An 18,490-nucleotide genomic window follows, 5' to 3' on the forward strand; every position below is an offset into this window, starting at 1 on the left:
GCTTGATAATAAGCCAGCCTGCAGGTTGGAGGTGGGCCCTGCTGAAAGGGGCTGGTGAGGGTTAATGACCTGGTGCCTTCCCTGCACTGCAGTAACCAAAATATTGGTGTTCAGTCAGTACTTCAGTCTACATGCTGCCAGGACCCCTTTTCAACCAGACTTTCCCAGCAAAACCTGGTAACTCCTAGCCCTGAGATTTATTTCCCTCCCTTGCAGAATGGGGCCTTGGTCAGTTGCAGATTTGAGCTAGAATAAGTGGTGGATTCTCCGTAACTCAGAGTCTTTAATTTATAATATGAAGAATTCTGTAACTCAGCTTGAGGTTAGAGGTGTCTACTGCAGGAGTGGGTGGGTGCAGTTCTGTGGCCTGCAGAGTGTCTTACTAGATTATGAGGGTCCTTTTCTGCCCTTAAAGTCCTTGGCGGGGGGCACTAAGGGTGTTTGAGCAGACACAGTACTGCTGAATCTCTGCCCCTGCTCTGTACATATCAGAGGGATTCCATTTCCAGAGCTGCCGATCCAGCACCTGTTACTCATATGGGAGCAATTTTTTAAAATGCAGTTGCTCTCCAGCTTTGATTACAGTGCATTTCAAAAGCACCAAGATCAAACGAGAGCACCAGCAGTTTCCCTGCTCCCTGGCCTTGCATTTGTGCAGCAGTTGTTTTTGCTGTCTCTCTGTTCCTGGGGAGGGACAGGTAGTCAGTGCCGAGTGCTTGATACGATGATCAACTTCTCAGCCTGTTCCTTGTCAAGAAAATAAATAGTTCCGCCTGTGTTCTAGGACTAACATTTCTACCTGCAATTAGGGTTGATAGCGCTGGTGATGTGTTGCATTGTCCTCCCACCATGTTGCCAAGAAACCTTAATAGCTAATGGGCCTGCACAAGCTTGCTAGGGCTGTCGTACACGCAAGCTTTTCCTAAGCATTGCTTTTGTTTCAGGTTGCAGATGAAAGACATTGAAGGTCAGAGGTGAATGAATCTGGCCTGTCTTCTGGTTTTTATTGATCACTATGTGCATGTCCTGTGATTTCACCTGTTAAACAGGGATAGGCCTGCTCAGACCTTGAATAGGAGCCCTTCAAGGAAAACCATGTTTCTAGTTCAATGTGTTGTGAGAGGTGCTGTCTTCAAAAGTGAGGTCAGGACAGTGGCCCGGACATTGTAGGTGGGGCTGATGGTGCAGCCTATTGAGGCTGCTTGCTACTTCCCATTATGAGACCATGATTTTAGATACTTAGAGCTTTGCTGAACTTTGGTTGAAATTTTCCAGGCCAGGGGTCTGCCTCTGGCTGAATATTGATGGCTTGACAGCTTCTGAGGACAAGGAGAGGATAAAATATATGGTGTGCCCATGTAAAAAAATAGATTAACTTTTTTTGTGGTTCTAGCACCCTCCACGCACTGGAGCATAGAATTAGAACAGGGGCTGGAGCTTGCCCTTACATCAGGGATGTGCCTGTATTTCTAGGCTTGTGAAACTCCGCCCATATTTGGCCAAGTTCCAGTCAGGGCTGGAATAGCATTTTGTGGGCCTGGCTCCACATACATTTGTGGGCCGGTATGGGGAGGTCAGTCCTTGCAGAGAGGTGGAGGCCAGGGACAATGGGGCACAGCATGGAGGGGAAGGCCCTGCTCTGGCAAGTGTGAGGGCATTGTATACAAACCAGTTGCCCACCCAGTTCTGTGTTGCCAGCATCCCCCTTCCCCACAGTGCTGGGTCCCTGCTGCATCACAGCCTCTGCACCCAGCACCCTTGGCACCTGCAGCAGCCCCACTCCACAAATGCCCAGTGGCCTGAACACCTCCTAGTGTACCCCCCACCCTCAGCCCCAGCACAGCTGCCCTGTACCCTACACAGACCTCCCACTGCCCAGCACCACAATCCACACAGATCTCTCCCGCTTCTCTACAACCCCAACCTCAGCACCTCACCCACACCCCCCACTGCCTAACCCCAAAGGACACACTGTGCAGCACTGCCCATCCCAGCATCCCCCTGCACAAACCCACCCCCCTGGGCCCTGCCCCATCGCAGAGCAGGGATCCCCTGTCCCAGGGCCAGGGCAGCAGACAGTCAGGAGCAGCGAACGGCTTCGATCCCCAGAGCCCCACCCAGCCCTACTCACTTGGCCCTGGTGCTCACAGTGGAGGAGGCAGTTAGAGCCTCCAACTTTCCCAGACATCTCTTCCACAGAGCAGCAGGGAGAGGCGGGCCCTTCCCTGGGGAGCCTGAGGCTGGACAGTCACCAGCTTGGCACAGCTGCCCCTGAAAGTGGCTCTCAGCCCCGGCTGTCTGCCGCTGTTGGGGATGGAGTCGAGCCGCCTGCCAGCCACGGGCTGAAATCAGCAAGCGATGGGCGCCTGGAAGAGCCTGGGGTGGGGAGGAGCTGGCCCGCAGGGCCAGGGCTGAGAGAGAGGAGCAAATGGTGGCAGGAGAAGCAGAGTGCAGAGGATCCAGCTGTTCTGGGTGGGGCCTGGTTCCACGGCCTCAGCGGTGCCATTGTCCATCCAGTACTGGCTTGCAAGCCTCTGCAAAAGCCTCTCAGTGTGCGCATGCTCCGTGGAGATTTCTACATTCACAGCTAAATTCCTCAGAGCCCAACAATGCCGGAAGTGCTCCAGCCGGGGGCCAGCAAGACTTGAATGGAGAGCAGGAAACCTGGCTCTCCTGGACTCTCAGTGACTCTCCCACTTGCTGGCCCAGGGGCTTAATTCAAATGCAGAGGGGACAAGAGCTGGCACAGGGGTGTGGGGAAAGGGATGAGAGGAGGGGACAAGGGCAGGGAGCTGGTTGTGGGGATGGCAACTGGGCCAGGAGGCTGGCAGGGATGAAGGAAACTGGGACTTCTGGGGCAAGAAAATGGGGAGTGGGAGCTAGTGGGCCTGGGGTGAAGGAGTGATCTGCCGAGGAGCTGGGATGTAGGGGAAGAAGAGGGCCTGGCTAGCTAAGGAGACATGCAAGAAGCTTGGGTGGGAGTGGGGTGGGACAATAAGACTGGACATGGAAGCAAGGGAGGGAGATCGAGACCCCGTGGGAATGGAGAACATGCTTGAGGGGGGAGGGGTGACTCGAGGCAGGGCTGGGGGAGTGGGGCGGGACAGAGGGGATCTGGGAATGGATGGACAAGGAGATTGGCTGGGTGTCGGTGAGGGATACACTAGGGAGAGTCCAGCCAGGTGTGACGAGGGCTCTGTGCAAGGAGATTGGGACTGGGAAGAGAAGTGGAAGGAGTGGCTGTTGGGACTGGCTAGGTGAGGAGACTGCACTGGGGCAGGGACCTACTGGAGGGGACAGGGCGAGCTTGGGAGCAGAAGCAGAAGAGTAGTGCCCACTATAGCGCACTCCCATGTAGAGGAGCCTAATTCTCACCATTCCTCTGCTGCCAGCAAGGACCTGTGAAACCCACTGGCAAAGTGTCCCTCTCTTTGGAGGGCAACCAAAGTTATCAGGGGGTGGAGCACATGGCCTGTGAGGGGAGGCTGAGGGATTTGGGCTCATTTAGTCTGCAGCAGAGGAGAGTGAGGGGGGATTTGATAGCTTCCTGAAGGGGGCTCTAAAGAGGATGGAGAGAGGATGGCAGAACAAGGAGCAATGGTCTCATGTTATAGTTGGGGACGTCTAGATTAGATATTAGGAAAAACTGTTTCAGCTGGAGGGTGGTGAAGCACTGGAATGTGTTACCTAGAGCAGTGGTGGACTGTCCATCCCTGGTGGTTTTTAAGACCCGGCTTGACAAAGTACTGGCTGGGATGATTTAGTTGGGGTTGGTCCTGCTTTGGGCAGGACTCTACCTCTGTTGGTCTGTTCCAGTCCTAGAATTCCATGATTCCCTCACCCGTTGCTGGGTCACTGAGGAGATGGCCACCTACTGCTGCTTCCGGTCACTCTATTAGCTCATGTGTCCGTGGTCTGGTAGGTGGAGCTAAAGCCTCCAACCCCACTGACCTGTGTCACTCTGCTGGTATTTAACTTTTATCCGTTTGCTTTTTATTTTTTAGCCTAGGAAATTAGCCACAAGAAAACCACCATAAAAAGCTTTCACCAGAAGGGAAGCCAAGCCCCCTGAGAGTCAGGACCTGCCAGAATTAAGGTGGGCCACTCAGTACTATCTTGCCTTTCCATCCCACTTCCCCCGGCCCGGTGCATATGCACAAAACTTCCACCCAGGCACCCTATGGGAGGCAACGGCAGGATGAGTGATGAATGGACCCCTTCTCCCTGCCCTTATGCCATCCAGCACCCCACGCCCAGGAAGTTTCCTCCCAGACAAAGCCAGTGGCACTCTAGCACCAGGCTGCTAGATCTTGGGCTCTCCATTGGCTGTGCAAAGCTGGGGTTGTGGACACTTGTGCTGCCAGCTGCTGGCTCACCTTTGCTGGCTGACCCTGAAGTCTTGCTCAGACTCCAGTGTGGGCAATGCCATTTTTTCCTAATAGCCCATGAGCCAGATGGAGGATCTGTGCCAGGCCCCCTTGTGAAGTGATTCACACTCAGAACGATCTGCTCAGCCCTAATGGGGCCAGCGATGCTGTAAAAGCACAGGGACGATGGGCCGGCCAGTATCTGGCAGCGGGCTGATGATGGAAGGTGCCAAAGAATTACAATATCCAAGTGAGCCTCAATTTGGATCAGGTTGGTGTGCCACATTCTGGAGCTGGTCACCTCCGTGGGCCACGCCTCTGCCTGCAGAACAAAGGCAACGGTGCTGTCTGGGTTCCATGGCTCAGGCTTTGGCTTCAACTTCTGATGTTTGCTGAGGGCCAGTTGCTCTCTAATTGGACATGGAGCTGCGGGAGGGAGATTTGGGCTGGCCCTCGCTGGCCCAGAGGGTATTGTGGTTAAACCCCAAGCCTGATAGCTACAAGCCTTGTGCCCCTTGCTCAGCTCTGCCACTGCCTTGCTGCACAACCTCAAGCAAGTCACCCTGCCTGAGTCTCCCCATCTGTAAAATGGTGATAATGATCCTGCCCCCTCCATTGTAAAGTGCTGAGGGTTAGGGGGTTCTTTAGCCCCTGGCAAGGAGAGCAGGAAGGGCTAGTGTGTCTGATGCTGCTTGGGTGGGTCCAAAAGGCATGAGAACGACTGCAGTGGGTCAGACCAAAGGGCCATCTAGCCCAAAGTCCTGTCTTCTGACAGTGGCTTTGCCAGGTGCCCCAGAGGGAATGCAGAGGAGCGGTGATCATCCAGTGAGCCCTTCTGTCACCCATTCCCAGTTGCTGGCAAACAGCTGATTTAAATTTTCCTTTATACTTCAGGTAGAGGCAGACACCTGGTGGATGGTTCAGGCCTATCACAGAATCACACACTGAATCACAGAATCACAGGGCTGGAAGGGACCTCAGGAGGTCATCTAGTCCAGCCCCCTGTTTCAAGCAGGATCAACCCCTACTAAGTCATCGCAGCCAGGACCTTGTCCAGCCAGGACTTAAAAACCTCAAGGGATAGAGAATCCACCACCTCTCTAGGCAACACATTCCAATGCTTCACCACCCGCTTGGTGAAGAAGTTTTTCCTAATATCTAACCTACACCTTTCCCTCTTCAACTTCTGACCATTACTCCTTGTTCTGCCATCTGACACCACTGAGAACAATTTCTCACCCTCCTCTTTAGAGCTCCCCTTCAGGAAGTTGAAGGCTGCTATTAAATCACCTCTAAGTCTTCTCTTCTGTAAACTAAACAAGCTCAAATGCCTCAGCCTGTCCTCATAGGTCTTGTGCTCCAGACCCTTAATCATTTTTGTTGCCCTTCGCTGAACCTGCTCCAGCAAATCCACATCCTTTTTATACTGGGGGGCCCAAAACTGGACATAATATTCCAGATGTGGCCTCACCAGTGCCGAATAAAGAGGAATAACTACTTCCCTAGATCTGCTTGAAATGCTCCTCCTAATGCACCCCAGTATGCCGTTAGCTTTCTTGGCTACAAGGGCAAACTGTTTACTCATATCCAGACTTTCATCCACCATAACCCCTATGTCCGTTTCCATCATACTGCTGCTGAGCCAGTCGGTCCCCAGCCTGTAACAATGTTTGGGATTCTTCCACCCCAGGTGCAGGACTCTACACTTCTCCTTATTGAACCGCATCAGATTTCCTTTGGCCCAGTCCTCCAATCTATCCAGGTCCCTCTGGATTATCTCTCTACCCTCCAACGTATCTACCTCTCCCCCTAGTTTTGTGTCATCTGCAAACTTGCTAAGGTTGCAACCCAGTCCCTCATCCAGGTCATTAATAAAGATGTTGAATAACACCGGCCCCAGAACCGAGCCTTGCAGCACTCCGCTTGAAACAGACCGCCATCCAGATATTGGGGCATTGACCACTACCCGTTGGGCCCGACCATCAAGCCAGTTTTCTATCCGTCTTATAGTCCAAGGATCCAATCCATATTTCCTTAATTTATGGACAAGAATGTTGTGGGAGACCGTATCAAAGGCCTTGCTGAAGTCAAGGTATAGCACATCCACTGACTTCCCCATATCCACAGAGCTTGTTACGTCATCGTAGAAGCTGATTAGATTGGTGAGGCAGGACTTGCCCCTGGTGAATCCATGTTGGATACTTTTGATCACTTTCCCCTCTTCCAAGTGCTTCAGAATGGATTCCTTGAGGATTCCCTCCATTATTTTCCCAGGGATTGAGGTAAGGCTGAAGGGTCTATAGTTCCCTGGATTGTCCTTTCCTTTTTTAAAGATGGGCACTACGTTTGCCTTCCAGTCATCCGGTATCTCCCCCGATTTCCAAGAGTCTTCAAGGATAATGGCCAAAGGTTCAGCAATGACCTCTTCCAATTCCCTCAGTACCCTGGGGTGCATTAAATCCAGACCCATGGACTTGTGCACATCTAGTTTTTCTCGATAACTCAGAACTTGTTCCTTCCCCACAGACGGCTGCCCTCCACCTTCCCGTACTGAATCATCTAGGACCATCATTGGGAAGTTAACTTTGTCTGTGAAGACTGAGGCAAAAAAAGCATTGAGTACTTCAGCTATCTCTATCCGTCATACTGGCTGGCAAAAGGACCAAAGGGCTATGTGGAGGAGGCAGCAGGGAAAGAACAAAGCTGTGATCACAGCTAGTGTCTGTCCCCCATCCCTGCCTTTGTGACTAGCTTTCACTCCAGCTAGTCCCTGGAGAATGCTGGCATGTTCCTGAGCCTCCTGCCTAGCAGGGAGTAGTTCCGAGCCAGAAGGAAGGGCTCCAGGCGCTTGCTGCTGACTCCGTGACAGGAGTGGAATACTGTGTTCGTTGGAGGTGGTAGGGGGTGGCTAAGACCTCTCCAAAGGGTCTCTAAATGGAGGAGAGGCTGGATATGAGTCAACAGTGTACCCTAGTAGCCAAGAAGGCTAACGGCATATTGGGGTGCATTCGGAGGAGCATTTCCAGCAGATCTACAGAAGTTATTATTCCCCTCCATTGGGTGCTGGGATGATCTTTAGTTGTGGTTGGTCCGACTTTGGGCAGGGGACTGGACTTGATGACTTCCTGAGATCTCTTCCAGTTCTAGGATTCTATGATTTTATAAGTGCCAGAGGACAGATGACCACATCGCCATATCCACCAGCATAACAGGCCCCTTTTTCAGCAACCTCAGCCAACAGGGCAAGACCCCGCTAAGCCATGGCACCTGAGTTCTAGTCCCACCAGAAGGAGTCACACATGCTCTGTGGGGGAAATGGTTTGAGTCAAGGTCCATGCATTGTGGCTTGGGGGACGCCAGCCTCCAGTGCTCTCTATCTGGGGTGTTTTACCAGCCTTTTAATCTCTCCTCGGACTTCCTAATATCCCTACCGTCAGTTTCCTCCAAACAGGAGCCATACAGCCCTTTTAAAATTTCATGGCCAGCAGTCAAGCACTGTCGTTGAGAGCCCTTTCACCGCGACTGACCTGACAAATGTGCACTGGGCTTATTCTGGGCTGTGGGGGAGACAAGAATGTGAGAATTAAAGGATTAAATATTCATGTGAGAGTTTCATGATTTTCATAATATGAATTTCATAATTGCCTAGGGAGGCTGTGTAATCTTCATCTCTGCAGACATTCAAGAGCAGGTTAGATAGACGCCTATCAGGGATGGTCTAGATGGTCCGTGGTCCTGCCATGAGGGCAGGGGACTGGGCTTGATGACCTCCTGAGGTCCCTGCCAGTTCCAGTGTTGTATGATTCTATAGGAGGGAAATAATAATACAGAAGGGAGGGAGAGACATCACCAGGCAAATGGCAAGAAAAATGGCCAAATTAAACACTGTCGGCTGTAAAAGGAAAGGCGGTTCCATCCAGAGGAATGAACTTAACTGTGGCTTGCCCTGGTGTGGCCACTGTGCACCAATGCCATTTACACTGTGGCTTTTCACTAAGCAGGGGACACTCTATAGAGGCCTAGCCTGGAGCAGCAGGGAATGGGGTCAAAGAGGTGAGTGAGCATCAGGACATCAGGGTTCCATTCCTGGCTCTGTCTTGTGACCTTAGGAAAGCTGCAGTGCCTCACTTTACCCAGCTGCAAGTAGCACAGCAGAGGCCTGTTTCTTCCCTGCCTTTTGGTCAGCACTTGCATCAGTGCAAAGGGTGTTAAAATGCAGCCAGGGCAAAAGATGCAGGGTGGGCACAGACCTGGGCACGGCATGACGGTAAGAGTCAGAGATGAAGGCCAGAAGGGGTCAGCAGATCTTCCACCCTGACCTCCTGTGAGGCTCAGGCAACTAACCATCATGCTCTAAGCCCCCTGCCAAGCAGACTTAGGCAAAAGAGTTACAGTCCAGGGGATACAAAACTGTTGTGCGCCACTAGCAGAGAACAGGAGGGATCGGGGTGTGCCAGTGCCTTGGGCCCTGCAATGGACAGAGAACTGGAGGGGTGCAAATGGAGAGCTCTCTTTTAAAAGGGCTATAGGATGCTCCTGGGAATGGCAGAGCAGTGACCCTTAACCTGCTACCTAGCAAACAGTCCAGTAGCTTAGCAGTTCTCAAACTGTGGCTTGGGACCCCAAAGCGGGTCAGGACCCCATTTTAACTGGGTCACTAGAGCCAGCATTAGGCTTGCTGGGACCCAAGTCTGAAGCTGAAATCTGAACTCTACCCCAATCCGGGGGGGGGGGGGGGGAGGGGCATCAACAGCCTTCACACCCCCACCTGGGGTGGCAGAGCTCAGTCTGTGGCCCCATACCCCAACCCAGGGCAGTGGAGCTCAGGCTACGGCCCCCATATCATCACTTGGGGCAGGAGAGCTCTGGCTCTGCTCATTCGCGGTGTCACAGAGTAACTTTGTTGTCCGAAGGGGGCCACAGGGCCATGACAGTTGAAAACTGCTGTGGCTGAATGGTTACAGTAGAATCCAACTGCCAGCGTTCCGATGTCAGTGGACGAGAGGAGCCGGGGAACTGGTTGGCATCATTGCCCTGGGATTTTAAACAACCTTCTGATAAAGCCCTTCCCCTCCCACCCAGGGAGTTACACTGCAACATTTTCATAGTAGCATGTGAAACTCACTGCTACAATTGTCAGAGAGGCAGGCGTGTTAGTCTATCCACAAAAACAACGAGGAGTCCTGTGGCACCTCCTATTGTTTCTGTGGCTACAGACCAACACAGCTACGCTCTGATACTTGTCACCATGCAAGGCACTAAATTTAGCTGTCTGCAGTGGAAATTCATCAACTTCATGAGAAAAAAGGTTGCATAGATACAGACAGACATCACCTCCCTCTCTAAGTGCAAAGGGATAGACATTGTACCAAAAGGGCTGAAGGTGAAAAATACATTGAAATCGACATACTACACAGAAATTGGGCCATGTTTTCTCAAAGAAACTAAGGAACCACCTGATCAGTGTCCATCTGTTAGTCTATAAGTGTCACAGGACCCTTCGTTGTTCTCACTGCTACTAGACATCACTGTGAGTCTGGAACTTGGTAGGATGCTTAAAGGCCTGAGTGCTTACAGCAGTTCTTGTATCACTCTGGCTATGTCTACGCAGGGTGCTGCTTCCGGTAGGGTCATGCAAATGAAGGCACTTGGCAATGCAAATAGCTGCTCATTTGCATAGCCGCACGAGATCACTGTCCTGGCAGAGGCTTCTGTCGTCACAGAACAAGCCATGTTGATGAGGTTCTGTCCACCAAGACCCCATTTGTCAGCAGCCCCATATTCCTGAAAAAAATGAGGCATGGGGGCTGTCGATGGCGGGGGTTTGGTTGACAGAACTCTGTCTACACAGCTTGTTTTGTGATGACAGAAGCCTCTGCTGGGACAGCGAGCTCATGTGACTTTGCAAATGAGATGTGTGTCTATGCAAACAAGCTGTCGTATGCATAGTTGCATGACCCAGCTGGCGGCAACACCCTGTGTGTATGTAGCCTCTGTGTATTGCTCCGTGGGAGACGTGCACGGGTGTGCAAGAGAGAGCTGAGCCCTTCGGTGGAACATGCAATCCGTGTGACAGCTCTAAGCTCGCTTGGTGGGGCTATGCATGGGGCACCAGACTGGATGGGGGCGGATACTGTGGGGTTTTCCATTCCTGACTGCACCATTAACTGCCCATGTGCTCTTCAAGCCCCTTCTCCTTTCTCTGCCCTTGTTCTACAGTTGGAAAATGTTCAGCACTGGGACAGGGGACACTGCGTCCCATTCCAAGCCTGAGCCCCCTATTTGCTGTTTCGCTGCCTTCCCTCACCATTGTTCTTGGCACTCCTGGGTGTGATGTTGCACTGGGGCTGTCACTTCTCTAGGTCAATGCCCAAACCCTGTGCAGCCCAACAGCTCACAAGCCAGGACGCACGCAAAAATGCCCCCACCCCAATGTAGTATTATTTCAGATAGCTCCTGATTGTCATGAGTTTTATGATTTTGTGGGCCCAGAGTTACAACTGTTACATGATTGGTGTTGGCCGTGTTGGAGTCTGGAGAATGGCTTTAGTACCCAAGGGCACTGGAATTCCACTGAGGGGAGAGAGCTGGCTATTTAGGAGGTAAAGCCCCAGTCACTGTGCTAGGTGCTGTACAGACATACAAGAAAAATTGTTCCCTGGCCCTGCTTATAGTCCTAGTGCCAGACACGCATCACTGCAGTCCCTGTGTAGACACAGCTCCCCAGGTGGAACTGTAGCCAGGTCTTCAGTGGGGCTGCTGGAAGCCTGCAGTGTAGACATCCCTTTAGTAGCAAAGTTGATACAGAAGCAGAGCTGGACTGGATGTCCATGTGACTCTGACCTAAGGAACTTTGTGCTAACATCTGGGCTTGTGGCTTAATGCAGAGCACTGCTGGCTGTGGGGGGGAGCTTTTCTGCAGCCTGATGAATTGGACTGGATGTGGTGGGAAACTGGCCCTGCATTCCCACTGGTGCCATGGATTGAATTTTTGACCATGAGTAACATGCTTAACTTCTCTGTGCCTCTATTTCTCCATCTTTGAAATGGGGAGATGGACCCTGGTACATCTTGATGGAGCAAGTTTTAATCAGGCGTTGTTCCAGCATGGAAACAGATGTCTTAGAACCCGGGGGAATTGGTATGTCTGCTTCGGTCCTGGAGGGCTTTATTTTCGAAGGTGAAAAATAAAGTGACTTGGCTGCTTCACAGCTTTTCCACTTGACATTCAGATCTGGCAATGAGCACAGGTGCCAATGGAGCAGAAGGTCTTCCCTTCTCTGAGCAGGGCCAGCTACTTCCAGACCTGCTGTGCAACCGTGAGTGTTCTGGGGGCCCTGCTGTGGGTTCATGGGCTTAGGGAAGTCCCACACTTCTAGGAAGGCAGAGCGCAATGGTTAGACTTGAGTGGGTAATCACCTGGCCTCTGTTCCCACCTGGAAAGTCAGAGTAACACTCAAAAGGTGCTTAGAAGAATAAAGCACTGAGGGGGAGGTATTCAGGTGGGGAGTTATGTACAGTGTGTGACACTTGCTAAGCAGGGGTGGACTTTGTCCCTATCTAGTGGCTGGGCAAACAGGTTTCTTGTTTGTTTCAGTTAGGAGAGTCCTCCTTTAGCTGGGGGACATGAGTGTTTGGAACCAAAGCCTTTGGCTCCCTAAGTTTATACAGGAGCTGGCCTTGGCCTGTTGTCTGCAGGCATGGCTCTGTTCATGGTAGAGGGTTGCCGTCAGCAAACAGGAGAAGTCCAGCCACGGTCAAAGAAGTCCTGAGTTCTCCCCTTTCCTTTTTGTTTTTGATCCTGTAGCTGCTGTAAATTCAGGGCTGTTTTCTCAAGATCTCCATCAGCAGGAGACCGAAAGCAGGATGATAAACATCCCCCTGCCACTCTCCCAGATGGTGAAGGCAGAGCTGGCGTGATCCATGGGGCGGGAGGCAGCCTCTGGAGAAAGCTTGGCTTGTGATTCAAATCACAAATCAAGGGAGTGAAATGAGACACTGCCGACCATCTGTGTCTCCCATTCTGGGCTTTGTGTGGTCGTTCCAACGAAGTAACTCGTGGAGATCCTGATTTTACCTGCCTTGGCTCCCAGCATGACCCCTGTCCTAAAGAACATTCTCCCCGCTCAGTCTCTGCCACTGTACAATGCTGCAGGAAATCATGAAGCTCTGTCCCTCTGTAAAATGCCCAAGCCAGCACTTACAGCAAAAGGAGGCATTCATGGCTGTTGGGGGTGGTGGATGGGAGGGACTGGGTAGCCCAGGGCACTAGCAAGGGCCTAACAGCTCTTTTCCTCTGGGTTACTGCTTTAATAAACAAAGTGGCCAGGTTTTCCCAAGCATCTGCGATTAGCAGGGAGCCGCTGGGGGTCTGGGAATGTGCAAATCTGGCCTTTGTTGGCAGCATCCATTAGAGAGGGGAAGGAGCTACAATTTCTCAGCTACAATTCATCTGCAAATTTGATGCCCTCAGCTCAGGCTTAAACAAAGACTGTGAATGGCTGGCTAAATACAAAAGCAGCTTCCCCTGCCTTGGTGTTCACACCTCCAGATCTACTGCTGGTAGTAAGCCTCACCCTTGCTGACTGAGCTAACCTTGTTATCCCCACCCTTGCTCTGGCTTATTTATACCTGGCCCTGCAGATTTCCAAGACCAGCATCTGATGAAGTGAGTCTGTGCTCACAAAAGCTCATGCTCAAAACTTTTCTGTTAGTCTATAAGGTGCCACAAGACCCTTCGTTGCTGGGAAGGATGGTATAAGCCATGGCAAACTCACCCGCCAGCTGACCCCTCAGACATGTTGGTGGGAGGAAACAATACCCACCCAGGGGAAAGTCTGCAAAAACATCTAATTAATTTAGGCCCCTACGTCTGATTGACTTTCAGTAGGATTTGGGCATGGTTGGAAGTGTTACCTGTCATCTCCAGGGCTCTCTCTAGTCCCTTCAGAGCATCCCCTTTCCTGTGTAAAGGGGAAGCTGGCCAGGACTGCACCCTCTGTGACTTCCAACCAAGACTATTTCACGGCCAATCCGGCAGGCATTCCCGGGGGAAAAGCTTGTCCCTCATACCTCCTCCTGTCACCAGGCAGGTGTGCCACGCTCTGTATGTTAGGCCCATGTGCTAGTGCCACGTGTTAGCAGCTGGGCTGAAGCCTGTGGGAGGTAGGGGAGATGTGGGAAGACAGCAGGGATGTGTGTGTGTTTGTGTGAATCAAAGCCATTGCTCCTTAGTCAACATGGAGCTGAATGGGTGCCTATTAGCTCAGCCTACATCTGGGAAGAGTCCCTCACTACTGAGGGAGGTTTTGCTAGTCATCCACCTGCCTACATTCCCCAGATTGGATAATGATGTTTTCTCTTCCCCTGTAGTTTTCTCTCTTCTTTGGGAAGAAAACCATTAAAACCGTCCGAGGGTGGCTTGTACCACATTGCTGCACAACTGTGACCCCACTGGCCGTGGGTTTAACTAACCGAGTTACAGATCCAGCTAGTACCCAGTACAAAGCCCAGCCACAGAAGCACTGTTTCTAAGACTGATTTACTTTGTGGCAGAGAGCTGTGGGGAAAATGCTAGGGAGAGTGGGGAGAGCTAATGAAGCTAAAGGATACAAGAGATCCAAGAACAAATGGGAATGAGGTGCCCATGAACCAGGTGCCCATGAAGGTAGTCTTGAAATGGGAAGGTTTCTAAGCAGCAGAGGGAGGCTTCTGTGGCAGCCTGCCAGTAAGAGCAGTGGAGCCAGGTGACCCAAGCAGGTCAGACTAGATGGTCAGCATGATTCCATCAGTTTAAAAGTCTATGAAGATGGAGTGTGATAAACTTATGAGCAGGCTGCTATGATGGGGTAGCCACAATTACCCGGGAAGTGCATACACCCTGTGTGCTAACTGTGCATCACTCACTCCTGAGATGTACTGGGATTTTCCTAGACAGTTAGCATGGGATCATCTCAGCCTGCTAGACACTTGTCCGGAGTTCTGAGGAGAGCAAGCGGGTCATTAATCTGGGAATTGGTAACTTTAGTTTGCAGAGTTGTAGCCATGTTGGTCCGAGGCTATTAGACAGACAAGGTGAGTGAGGCAACATCTTGTACTGGACTGATTTCTGCTGCTGAGAGACATGAGGTTTTGAGCTACTCCATGGTAGCTCAAACTCCATGAGCTAACCTAGTGAGGAGGGCTTTAAACTAGGTTCGACGGGGGCAGGGGAGCAAAGCCTGCAGGTAAGTGGACAGCATGAATACATGAGAGATGAATTTGAAATGGGAAGGCGTATGGGCTACACTGGGAGAGTAAAAAGAGGGCCAGGGCAAAACTGGGAGGCAAGACCAAATCAATGTCTGAGATACCTATATACAAATGCAAGAAGTATGGGAAATAAGCAAGAAGAATTGGAAGCACTAATAAATGAATACAACTATGATATCATTGGCATCACAGAAACTTGGTGGGATAATACTCATGATTGGAATGTTGGTATTGAAGGGTACAGCCTGCTTAGGAAGGACAGGCAGGGAAAGAAGGGAGGAGGTGTTGCCTTGTACATTAAAAATGTACACACTTGGACAGAGGTGGAGATGGACGTAGGAGATGGACTGGTTGAAAGTCTCTGGGTTAGACTCAGAGGAGTAAAAAACAACGATGAGGTCCTACTAGGAGTCTACTACAGGCCCCCTAGCCAGGTAGAAGAGGTGGATGAGGCTTTCTTTAAACAGCTAACAAAATCATCCAGGGCCCAGAATTTGGTGGTGATGGGGGACTTCAGCTATCCAGGTATATGTTGGGAAACTAATATAGCAGGGGACAGACTGTCCAATAAATTCTTGGATTGCATTGCAGACAACTTTTTATTCCAAAAGGTTGAAAAAGCTACTAGAGGGGAAGCTGTTCTAGATTTAATTTTAACAAATAGGGAGGAAATTATTGAGAATTTGAAAGTGGAAGGATGCTTGGGTGAAAGTGATCATGAAATCATAGAGTTCACAATTCTCAGGAAGGGTAGAAGGAAAAACAGTACAATAGAGATAATGGATTTCAGGAAGGCAGATTTTGGTAAACTCAGACAGCTGGTAGGTAAGGTCCCATGGGAAGCTAAACTGAGGGGAAAAACGGCTGAAGAGAGTTGGCAGTTTTTCAAAGGGACATTATTAAGGGCCCAAAAGCAAGCTATCCTGCTGCGTAGGAAAGATAGAAAACATGGCAAAAGACTGCCTTGGCTTAACCAGGAGATCTCGCCTGATCTCAAAATAAAAAAGGAATCGTATAAGAAATGGAAACTAGGACAAATTACAAAGGACGAATATAGGCAAACAACATGAGCATGCAGGAGCAAGATTAGAAAGGCTAAGGCACAAAATGAGCTCAAACTAGCTACAAGCATAAAGGGAAACAAGAAGGCTTTTTACAAATACATTGGTAACAAGAGGAAGACTAAGGAGAGGGTAGGGCCATTGGTCAGTGAGGAGGGAGGAACAGTAACAGGGAATTTGGAAATGGCAGAGATATTTAATGATTTCTTTGTTTCGGTCTTCACTGAGAAATCTGAAGGAATGCCTGACATAGAGAATGCTAGTGGAAAAGGGGTAGGCTTAGAAGTTGAAATAAGAAAAGAACAAATTAAAATTTACTTAGAAAAATTAGATGTCTGCAAATCACCAGGGCCTGATGAAATGCATCCTAGAATCCTCAAGGAGCTGATAGAAGAGGTAGCTGAGCCTTTAGCAATCATTTTTGGTAAATCGTGGGAGACGGGAGAGATTCCAGAAGACTGGAAAAGGGCAGATATAGTACCCATTTATAAAAAGGGGAACAAGAATAACCCGGGAAACTACAGGCTAGTCAGCTTAACTTCTGTGCCAGGAAAGATAATGGAGCAGGTAATTAAAGAAATCATCTGCAAGCATTTGGAAAGTGGTAAGGTGCTAGGGAACAGCCAGCATGGTTTTGTTAAAAACAGATCATGTCAAACCAATCTAATAGCTTTCTTTGATAGAATAACGAGTCTTGTGGATAAGGGAGAAGCGGTGGATGTGGTATACCTAGACTTCAGTAAAGCATTTGACACGGTCTCACATAATATACTTATCAATAAACTATGCAAATATAACTTAGATGGGGCTACTATAAGGTGGGTGAACAACTGGCTGGATAACCGTACCCAGAGAGTAGTTATTAATGGTTTTCAATCCTGCTGGAAAAGTATAACTAGTGGGGTTCCGCAGGGGTCTGTTTTAGGACCGGTTCTGTTCAATATCTTCATTAACGATTTAGATATTGACATAGAAAGTACACCTATTAAGTTTGCAGATGATACGAAGCTGGGAGGGGTTGCAACTTCTTTGGAGGACAGGGTCATAATTCAAAAGGATCTGGATAAACTGGAGAAATGGGCTGAGGGAAACAGGATGAAGTTTAATAAGGACAAATGCAAAGTGCTCCACTTAGGAAGAAACAATCAGTGTCACACAGACAGAATGGGAAAGGACTGCCTAGGAATGAGTACAGCAGAAAGGGATCTAGGGGTTATAGAGGACCACAAGCTAAATATGAGTCAACAGTGTGATGCTGTTGCGAGAAAGGCAAACATGATTCTAGGATGCATTAACAGGTGTGTTGTGAACAAGACACGAGAAGTCATTCTCCAGCTCTACTCTGTGCTGGTTAGGCCTCAGCTGGAGTATTGTGTCCAGTTCTGGGCACCGCAGTTCAGGAAGGATGTGGAGAAATTGGAGAGGGTCCAGAGGAGAGCAACGAGAATGATCAAAGGTCTAGAGAACATGATCTATGAAGAAAGGCTGAAAGAATTGGGCTTGTTTAGTTTGGAAAAGAGAAGATTGAGGGGAGACATGATAGCAGTTTTCAGGTATCTAAAAGGGTGTCATAAGGCAGAGGAAGGGAACTTGTTCTTCCTTGCCTCTGAGGATAGAACAAGAGGCAATGGACTGAAATTGCAGCAGGGGAGGTTCAGGTTGGACATTAGGAAAAAGTTCCTAACTGTCAGGGTGATCAAACACTGGAACGAATTGCCAAGGGAGGTGGTAGAATCTCCATCACTGGAGCTGTTTAAGAAGAGGTTAGATAGATGGCTTTCTGGGATGGTCTAGAAAGTGCTTGGTCCTGCCATGAGGGCAGGGAGCTGGACTCGATGGCCTCTCGAGGTCCCTTCCAGTCCTACTCTTCTTCTCTATGATTCTATGGTGCAGATCTCTGAGTGTGACAGCTCATCTCTTTCACCAAGAGAAATTGATCCAGTATAAGATATTGCCTCAGCCACGCGTCTCTTAAATATAATTACCATGTGATCAGCAGGAACCTGTAAATATTCTGTGCCCTTCCAGCCCTGTGCAACATGCGAATTAATTCCATATGAGAATAACCTGAGCAGAAAAAGATGTGTTTGAATTCCAGCAGTAAACATGGAACTGTGCCATGACATTCAGTTTTAATTGGCCATGCCCCAAGGCGCTGCATTGCAACATTATTAGTTCTTGGTCCGGCTTGTGGGAAACAGCCTGAGACCTTGTGCAGTGGTTGAGAAAGTACTGTGGGTTTACTGCCTTAGCGTGTGAACTTGCTCAAAGACCACAAGAGGGGCTGGGGGAAGGAGAACAAGGGTCAGCTTGGCTTCTGCCTGAAATGGCGTCATGGCTTGTGTGCCATCTCTGAACCAAATTGCCCCACTAGCTTACACTCACTAGGGGGCGCTGTTTGCTATGGGGGGAGGGGGGCTCTTTTCTTTGAGTCACTAATGACTGCAATGCCCCAAAGTGGTGGTAGGGGAGGATGGTGCAGTGAGGAGTCATGTTGGTGGCTCAGGAGGAGGCAATCTTGCTTCTAAACCAGTGCTGAGCCCAGTGCAGTGCCAGGAGGTTGCATGGGGTATTCAGTAGGGGGCACTCTCCTCTACCTGTAGAAATGGACAGCTTGAGAGAGAATAGGAATAATTAGACTTTCTGTCTGCAAACCACACTGTGGATGCCACCCCACTCCCCTCGGTGGGGGAATGGCAATGCAAAGGCTGCAGGGGCTTGGCCCCTCACACTGTAAAGTGACAAGAGCAGTAAACCCTCAGAGGCCTTGCCAGGTGTTGATGTTAGTGGAGGCAAGGCTCCTTATCCACC

Source organism: Carettochelys insculpta, chromosome 28 (assembly GCF_033958435.1).
Source record: "Carettochelys insculpta isolate YL-2023 chromosome 28, ASM3395843v1, whole genome shotgun sequence".
Taxonomy (NCBI): domain Eukaryota; kingdom Metazoa; phylum Chordata; order Testudines; family Carettochelyidae; genus Carettochelys; species Carettochelys insculpta.